The sequence below is a fragment of the Halichoerus grypus genome, chromosome 2 (assembly GCF_964656455.1).
Source record: "Halichoerus grypus chromosome 2, mHalGry1.hap1.1, whole genome shotgun sequence".
NCBI classification, from domain to species: domain Eukaryota; kingdom Metazoa; phylum Chordata; class Mammalia; order Carnivora; family Phocidae; genus Halichoerus; species Halichoerus grypus.
In genome coordinates this window covers 131,383,115-131,399,613 of record NC_135713.1, presented here as the reverse complement: position 1 = coordinate 131,399,613, position 16,499 = coordinate 131,383,115, and the positions used below count along the sequence as shown (strand labels likewise).

The window sequence follows — 16,499 nt, the reverse complement described above, 5'->3', positions numbered from 1 at the left end:
TATTTTCTTATCTTTGTGTGATAATGACAGCTTTTTTAAGGTTCTTTATTTTCTCGTTAACCTTTGTTACTGAATCTTACAGTATCACTGACAAGGTCATTCATGTCACTTTCAACAAAATGAAGCCACAGTACCTTCTTTTTAATTCCATAAATTGAAAGAACAAAAATTGAATTACTATTAGAATTACTGATCTCTGTTGGCAGCATCTGATGACACTTAACAAAATATTGGCGTATATCACTGTTTGCACAGTTCTTCTGCTAACGGAGCCAATGCTGTAGGAGCCATGGCTTCACTTTTGTATGTGCCCAGGAAAACTTGAAGTTGAAAAGGAGCACAATTAATTTAGAGGAAGACTCATCTGATCTGAAGAAACATCCTACATCACAGAGTAAATATACCTTCTACAGGGGCACATGTTAAATTACTGCCTTCAGGCAGAGTCTTTAAAACTACTAACTCTCGAAGTAGTTCCTGATGGTCCTTTAGCAAATCAGTGTCTTCTGGTTTTGTTGTGGCTTTTTAATAGACTATTTTTGAGAGTCGTGTTAGGTTCACAGCAAAGTTGAGCAGGAGATACAGAGATTTCCCATACACCGTCTGTCCCCACAAATGCACAGCCTCCCCTTTAATCAACATTCACCACCAGAGTGCTGCATCTGCTAAAATCAGTGAGCCTACCTTGCCACAGCATTATCAAAGTCCAGAGTTACATTAGGATTCACTCTTGGTTTTCCACAATCTGTGGGTTTGATTAATGTATCTTGACATATATTCACTATTACAGTTGAATACAGAGTAGGTTCACTGCCCTAAAAATCTTTTGTGTTCCATCTATTTATCCCTCTTCCCTCTCCGTCCCAGGCTACCCCTGATCTTTTTACTGTCTTCATAGTTTTGCCTTTTCCAAAATGTCATAGAGTTGGTATCAAACAGTATGTAGCCTTTTCAAATTGACTTCTTTGACTTAGTAATATGCATGTAAGTTTCCTCCATGGCTTTTCATGGCTTGACAGCTCATTTCTTTTTAGTGCTGAATAATAGCCCAGTGTCTAGATGTATCACAGTTTATTTACCCATTTACATACTGAAGGACGTCTTGGTTGCTTCTAAATTTGGGCCATTATGAATAAAACTGCTATAAACATCCATTTGCAGGTTTTTGTGTGGACCTAAGTTTTCAACTCCTTCGGGTAAATACCAAGAAACATGATTGTGAGATCATATAGTAAGATTATGTTTAGTTGTGTAAGAAACTGCCAAAGGGACTTCCAAAGTGCCTGTACAATTTTGCATTCCCACCAGCAATGAATGAGAGTCCCTGTTGCTCTACATTCGCTCCAGCATTTGGTGTTACCAGTGGTCTGAAGTTCGGACGTTCTAATAGGTGTATAGTGGTACCTATTGTTGTTTTAATGTGCATTTCCCTGTCTTCTGCTTTTCGTGTGGTCAGTGGTACCATTATGGTATTCATGGTGAATGGTAAACATTACCCATTCATTATCTAATTCATTAAGAAAATTCTTAGTATTTAATTTTTATTATACATCTACTTCCATTTTTGAGGTCATTGCAGACTAAAAGCCGTGCTGCAACCCCCAGCTAACAATTCTCTAGAGTAGGTATAGAAAGACCTCCCAGTGCTGTGCCCCTTCAGTGGAATAATTTTAAATGTGTGTTTTGCACCACTCCCAGAGTTTCTCTGCAGAACTAAGCTCCAGCCATGTACTAGGGAAAATGGCTTAACTCTGCACCCTTTACTGGCCTCCTTCCTTTCTGATTCCCTTCCCCTCTACCCTACCAATATTACCTGCACTCCATAAATAAAGCACCTGCACTCTAATCCTTGTCTAAAGTTTGCCAAAACTAAGATATTTGTAGATTTATACCATAAAATGAATAATGAAATCTCTCTATGCAAGAGCAGTCAGACTATTCTCTCTGCGCACTTCTATTTCAGCTCCCATTTCATGAACACCTAACCCAGAATTTCCCACTGATCCCACCTTATGTCAAACTCATGGCTTCAAGAGCTTCAGGCTGAAGCAGTGGCCTTGGGGTAACTGGCTAGTCCACCAGGTGACCTGAAGGGGCAACAGCATCAAATATGTCTACCACTGCTCCAAACTGGAGGAAGTTAGGTGTCTCTCATCATTATTGACCAAGAACACTTCATTCTTATCATTGAGCACCCTGCATGCTGGTCTTGAAAGGGAGATATTGTTTACATTGCTAACACACCACTTATAGGTCTCACATACTTCTAGACAAGACCACGGAAGAATCCAGAAACACAAAATGCAGGTCTACTTAACACTTCCCAGCTTCCTTCAAGGCAACTAACAGTAATAATATTTTGTTTTTAAGTGGAAAAAGAAACAGTACAAATGCTGAACTAGATGGGGCACCAGGATGTTAGAAATAAACCAGGTCTATCTCAGGCAAACTTAACGAGATTGCAAAGTCACAAGGGCAGACACCGAGTGTAGACTACACAAAAGCCATTCACAGAATCCTTCTCCCATTACTCTCTCAACTTCACCACTGGAACACTAGAGCACCTTCTCAGGCTCCCTGCACCTACGTGTAGCCTCATGACCCAGTTATGGCCAGGGATTTGTATGGAGATACTACTGGGTGGGACTTTGGAGAAAGCTTCTTGGAAGAGGCAGACTGGCATGCCCCTTCAGCCCTTGGCCACTCAGACTTCCCCTTTCTATTTTTTTATATTCAAAAATGATGGGTTGAGGTCCAGTAGCTATCTTCCAACAGTGAAGAACAAGGAAAGATGGCAAGAAAGATGCCTGAATGCTTGATGATATTGTTGACACTGTGGAGTAGCTGCACCAGTCTCTGGACCTCTGATTATATACATATAAAATCCTTCTCTGTTCAGGTGGCTGCAATAGGGTTTACTTCTAGTCACAGTGAAACACTTTCTTAATCAAAATGCATCCAAGTTTGGGCGCCTGGGTGGCTCAGTTGGTTGGGCGACTGCCTTCGGCTTGGGTCATGATCCTGGAGTCTCTGGATCGAGTCCCTCATTGGGCTCCCTGCTCAGAGGGGAGTCTGCTTCTCCCTCTGACTCTCCCCCCTCTTGTGCTCTCTCTCTCACTGTCTCTCTCAAATAAATAAAAAATAAAATCTTTTAAAAAAATGCATCCAAGTTCTTTCAATAAAAATACCTAACACTCATTATACCTATAGAAGTGCTTCTCTCTCCACTAGTCTTTGTTAATTCTACCTAACTTGCCCTAAAATAGAGTGGTGATGACTTACAACTGGTATATGTCAGATCTAAAGTGTCATTTGAATTCAACAATTTTTTTAAAAAAATACTACCAAACAATCTTAATATACTTACTTTCTTTTTAATTATTGAGCATTTTTTAGAGGTTACCTGATATTTCGTTTTTACATATAAGTCATCACAACTTCATTGAAAACTCCTTGAGGGCAGATATAGGATCATACACTTGGGCTTATCTTATGAAATTTATCAGTAATTAAATGGAAGTACTTTGCACGTCCTTTTAATTTTTCTAGTATCAGGAACTGTTAGAAATGTTTTCTTAAAGCTTTGTGTTCTAAATGTTTTTAAAAGCTCAAAAAACTTTCTCTGATTCAGTTATCCCCAAAATTAGCTTGAAAAGTAGATTCCTTCTTTCTTAGATTAGTTTTAGGTAAACTGATTTTTATATCCTCTTAAAATTGTTTTAAGTTGATTGGCAAGAAGCCAGCTCGCAAAACTGCACAAATTAGCCACCTGACTTAGTTATAAAAAAAAGCAAATAATTCATTTGAATCCCTCCCCCCAAAAAGCTATTTTTTACTTCTCTTAGAGTTGATCTGCTTTTAAATGAGAAGATGATTGTAAATCACTGTGAATTGCTCATAGACTGTGTTATATTGTTCCCCAAGATGAACTTTAAGAGGCAACTTGTGATTTATGTATTTGTGATCAAAATAGAGACAGCTTTTTGCTGTGGGAGCAATTTGTATTCCATTTTACATCCTTAGTCAAATGCTAGGTGTACGACTGAGGTAGAGGGATGAAGAGGACTAGTAGGTCTCAGTGCTGGAATCTACCTGGTTTTGTAAGATCTACACGTGAATCACTTGATGGGTCACAAGCTGGTCTGCAGGATCTACTTGATAATTTCTATGTATGGATCAGTCTTTTTCTCCCAACTACACAGGGTTACTGGCAGGCAGGAAAAGTGCCTTGTATACATCATTTTCTATCTTCACTGCATGATGTGCTCCTGGGCACATCGTTGAAATGGAATGAATACCATTCAAATGATTGTCTGACACCTCATAAATGGATAGCTTTTTTGGGAGACTAAGCCCTTCCAGTAATTACTAAAGAGAGAAGAAGAGAGTGTCCTTGATTCCCAGTATTTGTAAGCACATATTTAATAAGACAGCTTCTCAAGGGCATTTCTTTCCACTTTGAAAATCACTTGGAAAATACTTAGCACCTGTTCTTAGAATCGGTATTGACTTGAAGGAAAATGCTTATAAATTCTTTATGAGTTATTTCTTCTGTAGTCTTCCTCTTCCTTATTGTATTCTCTTACTGCCAAAACCAAAAAAACAAACAAACAAAACTTCAACAATCTCAGTTCTGTAGTAAAGTAAGCAACCTTTCACCTTGATTTTAAAGCCTCCCCATTTGCCCTTCTGATTTTATCTGCTATGACAATTACTTGTTCCAGCCAAGTAACCTGAATTATACAGTCCCTAGATGTAAATCATGTATCCCTGCTTCTACCTTGTCTTGCCATTCTCTCTACCTAGGACACCTTCCTACGGCCTTTGCCTGTCCTGATTCTACTCATCTGTGAAGACATCTTCCAAATGTTACATCCTCCATGATCTTCCCAAAGGGAAATGAGCTCTTTCGTCCTTAAGCCTCCCTGGTCTCTTGTAAGGTTTCCCAGGGTTCTCGTTTGATTTTGTCATATAAAATGATGAGGTCTCCTTTACATAGTTTTGTCAGCCTGTCACACAGAACTAGAAAACACCATTTATTCAGTGGTAACTGTGCCTGGGACGGCTAGCTCTCTGCATGTTGGCACCAGGTCCTCACCGTGACCCGTATCACTATCCCCATTTTACAGATGAAGAAAAGCTAAGCACAGAGTGGGGACTCAGATTTGGGCTTACGTATGGGGTGACCAACAGTCCTGATTTGCCTGGCATGCGGGATTTTCTGAGATGCGGGACTTTCAGCGCTGAAACTGGGACAGTCCTAGGCAAAATGGGATGGTTGGTGGTTCTACTTCCAGAATCCACGTTCTCTCAGGAAGCCCTTCAGTGCACTGCTCACACCCAAAGCCTCAGAGGTGGGAGAGGGTGGCTATTACCCTCCAGCAGGGGGGAGCTTCCACTCACACGCACACACCCCATCCTGCCCCAGTCATGAGCACAGCTGGGTCACAGTGAGTGAGCTGCTGACAGGAAGGGAAGCCCAGACTGGGGTGTGGGCTAAAGGAGGTCCCCCCACATCTAGCCCTGTCCCAACTCCTCCCCCTAAGCTTAAGTTGGCTTCTCTCAGAGGCCTAACTGCCAAGTTTTGGGGACTTTGATGGGTTAGTGGGTGTTAGTTCAATACCTACACTCTCGCTCCCTATGGGGGAAACACAACAAAATGCAGGTCTTTGCAGAGTGGCAAGAAGATGCTGGAAAAAATACATTTACTCAAACACCTGATTGACCAAATCACTCAATCCCTTCAAACACGTCAAGGGAAGGCCTAACACCTCTGGAGACCCTGAGTGCTTCAAACATACTGACACAGCCAAGGCTAACAAATCTGTCCACCCAGACAAGCACAAACAACAACCATCTGACGTAACCTGGTCATCCGAGACTATCTGCCCCAGAGAAACAGACTACCACCCTGAAGCGTCCTGGACAGACAATTTGTGCAGAAGCAGGCTGGACTGACATTTCCTGCAGCTTCAAGTCTCGCGAGTAGAGATCCCCGTGGCTTATTTGGGCCTGACCATGCTGTGATCCCTCAGGCTCAAAGGTTCCAATCCTGGGGCGCCTGGGTGGCTCAGTCCGTTAAACGTCTGCCTTCGGCTCAGGTCATGGTCCCAGGGTCCTGGGATTGAGCCCCGCATCAGGCTCCCTGCTCAGCGGGGAGTCTGCTTCTCCCTCTCCCTGCTGCTCCCCCTGCTTGTGCTCTCTCTCTGACAAATAAATAAAATCTTAAAAAAAGAAGGTTCCAATCCTATCTGCTCATTTGTGAGGATTTTAAACCTATGGATGACCTGACCTTTCCCCAGACCAATTAAACCAGAGAGTCCAGAGCACTGCACAGGTGAATACGATGTGCACACAGGGTTCAGAACCATTGCTCTAGAACAGTGACTCACTGCACTGCCCCTGGGCTGGCATCACTGGCAATTTGTTCTTAGGCTAACAGGGAAAACTATGCTATAAGATCCAACAAATTCTGTGTTTCCCTTGACTCTCCTTACAACGAGAGGTGTCTCCATCCGTGGGAAAATGACCTGAGTGGCAGAGCTTGGGCAAGAAAGATTTAATAAGCTATGTATGTGAAGATGTTTAACACAGAAATATAACTCTGTGATACTTAAGCCACAGGATTTCCCCTCCCTGTCTTCATTTTCCTTCACTGGATCCAGCTCTGTCTTTGCTGTTTTTGCAAGCATTTTCCCTAAAGTTGAAAGTCTCTTGAGAGAGCACTCCCAGGTCTCAGAGTTAGCTTCCCACCGTGATCTGGAGAGTTGCCTCTCCTGAAGCTATCCACCCTATTGTAGATGTTTTTATGTCCCAATCTAAGTCATGCTAGAGCTGCTCAGTCTTCAGTTAAGTATCAGCCTCCCGTTTACACTTGTTAATTTGGACTCCGGAAGTGGGTAAAAAATTTCAGGACATTGCTTTGTTAATTTCAAATAACTTATAGAAAAAAAATTATTGGAATGATACTCTGAAAATGTTGTGGTCCGAATTTTCTAACATTTACTTCTTAAAATTATCCTAATCACAGTAATTATTTTTCTAATGTTACATTAAAAGTGGCAGTTTAAAATGTTGGACAGGAAGAAGATGTGATTTAATGAAGGGCATCTTTCTCCACAATTGACAGGGATGTTAAATCTTTTTTTTTTTTTTTTTAAGATTCTAATGTGGTCTAATTACTTTAATTTAAAATTCTGGGTATGCATGTTTTATTCATGACTTTCTAGATGATTGAGAAAGTTTTTGCTGCTCCTTTGAAGCTCTAACTTTGGAAATATAACAAATAATGAAGCCATCATATTTTCAAAATGCTCAGATAGAGGAGACTTTTGAAAGACAGTGTAATTGTGAATCAAAGCTTAATCAGCTGCTGTGAAATGAGTTTTTAATTATTGCATTGCCCCTGATATGCTGGAGTTCAGCAAGGTTAGGAGAATGACCTCAGACATATTTCCTCTGGAAGGGTGGAATGTATTTTCTTCTGCAGCATATTACCTTGAATATTCCGAAACTAAGTCGTTCTGCTTCCCATGAAAATTCTTCTCAGAAACAATTTTTCATGCTAACCCTTGGTTAATCTCACACAAAAATTGAAAAGTGTCACTCATTTTTCTCTTACTAAAATGCATTATTTTTGCAGTGGACATAATGGCTTCTGAGTCAGAATACTCACCTACTCCCCCCTGAAAACTCCACATTTTCCAAAGCAGTTTGTAAGTTCCTTAAAGAGGATATGAGAAAGGGTGCTCAAAGCATAAATCTTTAGATTTCAAAATTCTGATCAAAATAACTGGTTTTAATTCAAGTGGCCAAAGATAACACAGATTTTCCAAACCGGGGAAGTGTGGGTTTGCAAAAAGAAGCTCTCTGGACAGCCAATGCTTGACATCTCTTGAGGTCAAGTTCAACTCAAATTTCCATTTTTAGCAAGTGGTAATCTGCGTGAGTTGAGAGTGGAAGAAACACGATGTACACAACTTCTCAAACATTCTGCCTCCAGTGTAGATATCTATACTACATATATTCTAATTTCAGATCACTAAATAAAACTGAGAGATCTGAACTTAAACATTTAAACATTTAAGAATCTTAAGAAAATTAGTACATCATCACATGCCCAAAGTAAAATCAAAAGACTTGATTTCAATTCCATTATCATGTTTTTCCTTTAGATTGTAAAAAACAAAAACAAAAACAGGGGCACCTGGGTGGCTCAGTTGGTTAAGCGACTGCCTTCGGCTCAGGTCATGATCCTGGAGTCCCTGGATCGAGTCCCGCATCGGGCTCCCTGCTCGGCAGGGAGTCTGCTTCTCCCTCTGACCCTCCCCCCTCTCATGTGCTTGCTCTCTCTCATTCTCTCTCTCTCAAATAAATAAATAAAAAATCTTTAAAAAAAAAAAAAAAAAAAAACAAACACACACACACAAAACAAAAAAAACAAAACAAAAAACCAACTTTTGCCAAATGAAAATCTAGGTTCTACCAAGAAATTGGCACTCACATCTTGACCTCTTCTAAAGCTCTTTGAACTGAACTTCCAGTGCAATTTTTAAGGAAGGGTGTTTAACTCACTTATGTGAAAGTCAAAATCTCTCCATTGCCTTAAATATATATATTCAATCAAATCAAAGAAACAGGTGTAGATGTTGCATGAAGCATGACTCAGAGTTCCTACTGACAGTTTTCCTTTTTGAGGAATGCAAACAACCTGAGGCTCATTTAACAAGAATAAGTAGGATCCTGAAATAAGTCTTACTTGGAGAAGAGTCGTCATTAAAATGCTGCACGGAGGTCTGATTTGCATAAGATCTGATTACATTTGCTAGCTGTTCACGTATCTGTGCTGAATCGATGTCACTTCATCAACATACAGGTTATCTTTTCTGATCACTTTAGAATGGCCTCAAATTCTAATTGAGAAATACAGCACTGCACTCGCCACACGTCCCTCTGTCACAGGCTTTGTGTGCTACTGCTTGGCTGAACAAGGAGATCCGTCAAATCTTATCCAGCATTTCTAACGTTGAGCAAACCTGCGGAATTTATTTCTTGAAAATGCCACCTATGAAATGATCAGACATCTCTGCCACTGGAAATGGGGATGATAAGAGCCAGCAGACGTACTAGAAAGAATAATAGTTAGCATTTATTGAGCAATTACTAACTGCCCGATCCTAAGCTAAGTGCTGCCCAAGCATTAATTCTATCATTGAACCTTCTGGTAGCTCCTGTTAATAATCTCATGCTTATTGGTGAGAAAACCAAGCCTTAAAGAGGTTAATGTGCCCAGTATCACAGGCTCCTCGGTGGTGGAGCCAAGACTCAAACTCTGAAGTCCATGCTCTTCAATAGATGTTTCCCAGGAGCTGAATGATCAATGTCCTCTAATTATGCAGACCCAACCAAAGTTAAATCAAAGATCTGCTCGGTTGAAAATTGAAACTTCCGAAGCAATTCCACCTCATTGAGACAAAAATCCTTCCAAGGTGTCAGCAAAGAACACTGACCTTTCAATGACACTGAGCCCAGAATAGGGCCTGAATCCCCTTCCACCTACACAAACACACACACACACACACACACACACCCCTGCATGTTGGTTCTTCACATCTCAGGCACTACCTCCTCCAGCCCTTAACTTCCAACCACAGGAAAGGAAAATTGACAGAAAATCAAAACAATGCTTTCCATAATGCACTGAAGCTCAGTTTCTGTTTAGGATTTCTTCTGTAGGCACTGCAAACATAGTCAGGAATTGGCGAGAATATGGTAAGCAAGTAACAATAATAGAACTAAAGAAATTCCCCAAATTATTATGGAGCCATAGTGACCACTGTGCAACTGTATGGTTAGCACTAAACACAAACGTATGTCTGAACCACACACAGAGATACACCCATCTATGAACATGTGAACATGAGGCTGAAGGAGGGCTGTGGAATTAGATATCCACCAACGTGCAAATGGAGGGCTTCTGTTGCACATGGCCAAGGTCCCAGTTCCACCTACACTCTCTTGGAATACAAGCAAGGCATTTGTGCATAATTCCACTTCTCCAAAAAAGACTTGAAAACTCAAGGACTGTGAGCCCTAGCCCTTATCAGAATGTTGGGGCTTCCCTTGCCACATATACTGAATATGGAAGTAATTTAAATTGCTAGAAGCCTTGCCCTGCTGAAACACACCTGTGAAAACAACAAAAAAATCCAGATTAAAATAAGGGATCATTTTATGTAATTAAGAGATCTTTGTGTGGCTGAATTAGAAACATATCAGCTCCTACGTACCATATATGATATTCCACAATGAAGACCATCACTTCTGGATATATTTGCCAAGTCCCAATGATTCAATCAGTAAATATTTATTGAGTACCTACTATGAGCAAGGCACAAGGACAGACACGAGGGAATATAAAATAACTGAGGCTTGTGCTCCTGCAGTCCTTACCCTCCCCGTCCACCAAAATCATCAGAGGAAGCAGAACCCAGACAGGGAGCAGAGCAGGCCAACTCACCTGAGCCTGCTCAGGACTCTGTTTCCTCATCTCGGGTTGGGTTACAGGCTTTTACTTTGCAGCACTGCATGCGAAGCTGTTTAGGGAGGCCGAGGTGCTAGTGTGGTCCGCGTTACGTATGCAAGGATTTTAATCAGTTGAGTGGAGACTCTGTGTCTGAATACAGGATGCAGTGTTGCCAATCCTGGAAACAGTCTTTCTTTTTTCCTAAGATATGTGAATGAAGAGTTGCTGTCTTCACCGGGAGGTGGCACCTAGGGTTCTGAGGAAGGAAATGCATAAGCCTTATGCATGGACCTGTGTACAAACAGCTTCTGCATAGACATACAGGATAGCTTTTTTTAACTTACTAATAGGAGCTGTACACAGAAGTAGCTCCTATTAGTTAAGTCTGTGTCAACTGCTTGGATTTTTTTTTTTTTTTTTTACTTGTACATTTAAGGCTTTTTCTTTTGGTTCATTAAAGTCTGAAAGTTGCATACGCTGGGGCGCCTGGATGGCTCAGTCAGTTGAGCCACTGACTCTTGATTTCAGCCAGGTCAAAATCTCAGGGTTATGAGATTGAGCCCCGCGTAGGGATTTGCGCTCAGTGCAGAGTCTGCTTGAGATCCTCTCTCTCCCTCTCCCTCTGCCCCTACCCCCACTCACACTCGCTCTTCTCTCTCTCAAATAAATAAATAAATCCTTAAATAAAAAGAGAGAGAAAGCTGCATATGCTAAGTGTGAATGGGGAAAGAAAGCACAAAGAAGGCAATTACTCTCTAGAAAAAAATATTACTGGATGTGCTCTTAAAACTAAGCTGAATTAATCACGAATCTATCTAAATCCCTGAGAGAAGACAAAAGGTTTCCAAATTATTCCATCTCATCTGCTGTTCACTGAACTGCCAGAATTCACACAAAAGTAATATGTGTAAAAACAACAACAACAACAGCAACAAAGCAGTGTTTTTCTATTTCAACTGAAATACCTAGACTCCAGATTAGTTTCCAGAACACTGCGAATCACTTTTTAGCATCTCTGAGTGGCTCTTGTACCTGTCCCCCTTGTCAGAGAAATCATTAATACATTTTACTCTTTCACTTAGGACCAGTATTTAACTTACTTTGGCCTGGGGAAAGGAGACATTTGAACCATATTTGGATCAGTTTTACGCGCTGATTAAAGAACAGAAGGTTTCCATGCACAGTCAGAACAAGAGCCTAATGAGCATCAGACAGATAAGGTAGGTTGGCGTGAGGACCTCCTCACTGGGCTCTGTGCCTGATGTGAGCTAAGCGGCTTCTCCCCTCTTTCGCGCCCACAAATATGGAAAAACATCCCTTTCTCTCCCCTCACAAATGCTGTGGAATGGATGTGAAGAAGCTGTAACCAAACTTCCCTTTCCACTCCCATTTTTTAAAAGATTTGATTTATTTATTTGAGAGAGAGAGAGAGTGCGCGCATGAGAGAGGGGAGGGGCAGAGGGAGAAGCAGACTTCCCGCTGAGCAGGGAGCCCCATACGGGGCTCGATCTGGGGACTCCGGGATCATGACCTGAGCCAAAGGCAGACACTTAACCGACTGAGCCACCCAGGTGCCCCTTCACTCCCACATTCTATTAGAATTCCAGGTTTCTCTGCTTCTATCGGTTATTGTAAAATCTTTTACCTGGTGCCTGGCCTCCAGCCTCGACCAGTGAAAGTCACCCTAAATCACGCCCTGATTAATCTCCTCTCCACGATGACTTCAGCCCTCACTGCTTGCAGAGTAAAATACAAAACTCTTTAACACGGCGTTAAGCCTCTCCACGTCAAGGCCCCTGGGGAAGTACATGTCAGCCGTGCCCCCATCAAGGTCATGGTGACAACTGAAACATGTCCCCACACACTTCCAAACACACCTAGGGAGACAGTATGTCCCTGGGGACACACAGACAAGCCTCGTGTCACTCTGTAGATGCACACAAGCAGCCCCGAGTCTGTTTCTAACCTTGAATACACTTTTCTGGGAGACATCTCCCCTAACGTAAGCTGTTAGACTCCTCCATTAAATACTTTTTTTTTCCTCAAGGCACATAAATTAACAGGAAAAAAACACATAAGCATTAAACAATTTGAAAAATGTCAGGATGACATAGGTTTCCCTAAAGTGCTTAGAGTTTTGTAGAAGAGGATTCTCATGTGAAATGTGCATGACTAGTCCTATTTCCCCTAAAGCCAAAGGAGGAATCACTGTCCTATAAAAATGTAAGTAGAGCAAATCCTGGCTCTGCCTTCCCCAAACTTCCCAAATTTGATTCTCAGTTGTCTCTCCTACTCATATCTTTATTGCCCAGATTCTGCAAAAGCTTGAGGATATTTTAGCTTTGGCATTTTTTTGAAAAATAACAACACGACTTCCTGGAGCACAATACAGTAGAAGACACTAAATTCGGAACTCCTTGAGAGTAAACACTGTTTTAATTATATCTGTGGCTTTATTTTCTAGCCAACTGCCTGGTCATTATTAGGGTAAGATCACGATGGGGAAAGCAAATGGTGGAAGGCAGGGGTTTCAGCCCTTAATCTGTCACCTACTGTGATTTGGAGTGAAGCCCTTAACCTAACTCAGTCTGAGTTCAGCTGCTAAAGGGAGGTAGTAATACCAGCCATTCCACAGGATGTTGTTATGAGGACTAAATGTGATAATGTATTATAATGTGGTTTGTAAATGATAAACACTCCATGATATTAGTTATTATCACTCCCAAGTACAGGCTTGAAATCATAAAATGAGTAGAAAATAAGACAAAGCTGAGCTCCTGCAAAACAAAAAAATCATGAGCGACAACGTCAAAACCTGAAAAATGTCTTGTCCATCTGAAAGTCTTCCAGTAACAGATCTCTACAAGAGAAGGGGGAATAAAAGAAGAAAATGCCTTTGAAATGTGGCAAATTGGATTTGGTTTCTGTTCCCCCAGTTGAATTGGCCAAATCCAACAATAAATGGAAACAAAAACTTTTGTTTTAAAATGATGTGGTTTATATGTCAACGTCATTTGTATTAGACTGACCTGCCAAATGAAAACAAGTATAAAAGATGGATAAGATACACAAAACAGATATTTGGAGTCCGTAGAGATCAAGTAGATTAGCCAGAACTTGAAGGACTAAATCCCAGAGAGAAAACAAGCAGTGTGTGCGTCAGAGGTAATCTTGACATTAGCCTCCACATTTTCCCTCCATACCATTTTCTGACTCATTGCACAAGAAAAGAGCCAAACTGAAAGCAGTAGCTTGGAATTTAAAGCAGTCTCACTGAAGATGACTGACTGACTGATTGGTTGATTGATTGATAGCCAAATTTAAGGATTTCGCAGACCAATTTGATAGCATATTTAAAAAGAAAATGAAAAAGATCACTGACAAACTGGAAGACAGGTCTGCAGGAATGTCCAGCTTGAATCTTAAACAGAAAAATGGAAGGACAATACAGAAGAAAGCATCAGATACTGAGTAACTCATGATTAAATGCTCTAACATACATATAATTAGAATCTCAGAAGGAGAGGGGAAAGAATGGGACACAGCAACATGGAAGGCACGAATTACCAGCATGGGAACTGAAATGGAGATTTCCTACAGCTATTACAGAGCCTTAAAAAAACGAGAGGATAGTATGGATACATAATGTTCATGGATTAGTCTCCATGTTGTACAGATATCATTTGTCCCCAAATTGATCTAAAGACTCAATGCAATCAGAATCAAAATTCCATAAAGAGGGGCACCTGGGTGGCTCAGTTAGTTAAGCCTCCGATTCTTGGTTTCGGCTCAGGTCATGATCTTGGGATCGTGGGATCCAGGCCCACGTTGAGCTGTGCTCAGTGTGGAGTCTGCTTGAGATTTTCTTTCTCCCTCTTCCTCTGCCCCTTCCCCCCAAAAATAAATAAATCTTTTTTTAAAAATTCCAGAAAGACATATTGTGGAAACTTAATAAGGTGTTTAAGACAGATATAGAAAAACAAGGGAACAAGAGCAGCAAAGACAATTTTAGAGAAGAAAACAACAATGTTGGAGGACTTAGAGTAGGAGATATAGGACATACAAAGACGAACTATAAAATTATAATAACTGGTGTGCCTGGCTGGCTCAATCAGTAGAGCACGTGACTTTTGATCTTGGGGTTCTGAGTTCGAGCCCCATGTTGGGCATAGAGTTTACTTAAGAAAAAAACAAAAAGCAAAAAAAAAAATAGAAAAATTTTTAAATAAGTGGTAAAATTATAACAATTAAAATAGTGCATTATTGGCACAAAGACAACAGATCAACAAAACTGAGTCCAGAAACCAATGCATACATATATGGTTATGAAAGTGCCATCACATTGCAATGTAGTTTAAACAAGTGTTTAGAATAAATGATGTTGGATCATTGGCTATCCATATGGGAAAAATGTTACCGTTGATCCCTACCTTATACCATAATACCAAAAAGAAAAAAATCAGTTCCTGTTAGATCATAAATAATAATAAAGCTTCTAGAGGTTAATACAGAATATATTTAGAATCTCAGTGTAAAGAAAGATTTCTCACATAGGACATGGAAGGAACATAAAGAAAAACATTCACAAATCAAATTTCATTACAATTAAGAAAATCTATACATCAAAAAATACCATTATAAGAGTGAAAGACACAAGCCGCCAAGTAGAAAAAGATATTTGCAATATTCATTTCCAAGAACTCATGTCCAGAATATATAAGGAAAATTACAAATCCACCAGAAAACACAGGGAACCCAATTTTTAAAAATGGACAAAAATTCTTGTATGGGTATTTTGGGTTGTATGTATATATATGTGTTTGTGTGTGTGTGTGGTATATATATATATTGTCCAAATTGCCTAATAAGTATATGAAAAGATGTTTAACATAACTCATCATAAGGAAAATGAGATATCACTACATAATCACATTTTTTAAATGACAATACCAAGTGTTAGCAAAAATTTCAATCATCTGGAACACTAGCAATAGGAGGATACGCTAGTAAAACCGCTTACTGTCAGTATCTGCCAAAGCTAAACATGTGAATCCCTATTATCGGACAATTTTACAACATAAAAGCATACATGATGCACAAAAGACACAGATAAGAATGTTCACAACAGCATATATGCGTTAAGTTCTCAAAGCCAAAACCAACCCAAACGTGCATCAACAATGGATAAATTGTTGGAACAATTTATAATAAATGGTGGAACAGTCTTTGAATAAAATGCTATGCAGCAGGGGTCAGCAAACTCTCCAGCCTGTGGATCGAATCCACCCCTGCCCATTGACAGCATCGTCTAAGGCTGCAGAGTCCAGGAGCTGCAACACACAGCATATGGCCTACCGAGCTGGAAATACTGCCTACCACAACCTTTACAGAAGAAGTTTGCCAACCTCCGCTACACAGCAACGAAAAGCAATGAGCTACTACTTCTACAGCTACACACAACAAGACAATCCCGAGAGATGTCATACTGGCGAGGGAAAGCCAGACATGAAAGGATGCATGTTAGCATTTAGTTTATATGAAGTTCAAAAAAGTAAAAGTAATAGGAGTGACAGAAGCCGCAATGCTGGTTACATTCTAGGAAACGTCATAACTTGCTTAGAGGGCAATGGAACAGCTGACCACTGTCTTTAAACGTGACCCTGTCGTTTATTTATTTATTTATTTTAGATTTTATTTATTTATTTATTTATTTGAGAGAGAGAGAGAGAGAGCATGAGCAGGGGGAGCAGGAGAGGGAGAGGCAGGCTCCACACTAAGCAGGGAGCCCGATGTGGGACTCTATCCCAGGACCCTGGGATCATGACCTGAGCTGAAGGCAGATGCTTAACTGACTGGGCCACTAAGGCACCCCTGGCCCTGTCATTTTAAAGTGAGGATGAAGCAAGCAGAACTGGAGAGAAGTACCCACACCCGACTACACCTTCCCTGCCAAACCATGGAGGTCACTGGCAAA

General features: G+C 40.7%; 1 long non-coding RNA gene across 1 annotated transcript in view; it reads right to left on the bottom strand.

Moving 5' to 3' along the window:
• LOC144381147 (uncharacterized) overlaps positions 1–16,499 on the bottom strand; it is a 398,096-nt gene that overhangs the window by 283,174 nt on the left and 98,423 nt on the right. The window contains exon 3 of the long non-coding RNA XR_013445854.1: positions 10,520–10,781. This is a non-coding gene — a long non-coding RNA (uncharacterized LOC144381147). The remainder of the gene's footprint in view (positions 1–10,519; positions 10,782–16,499) is intronic.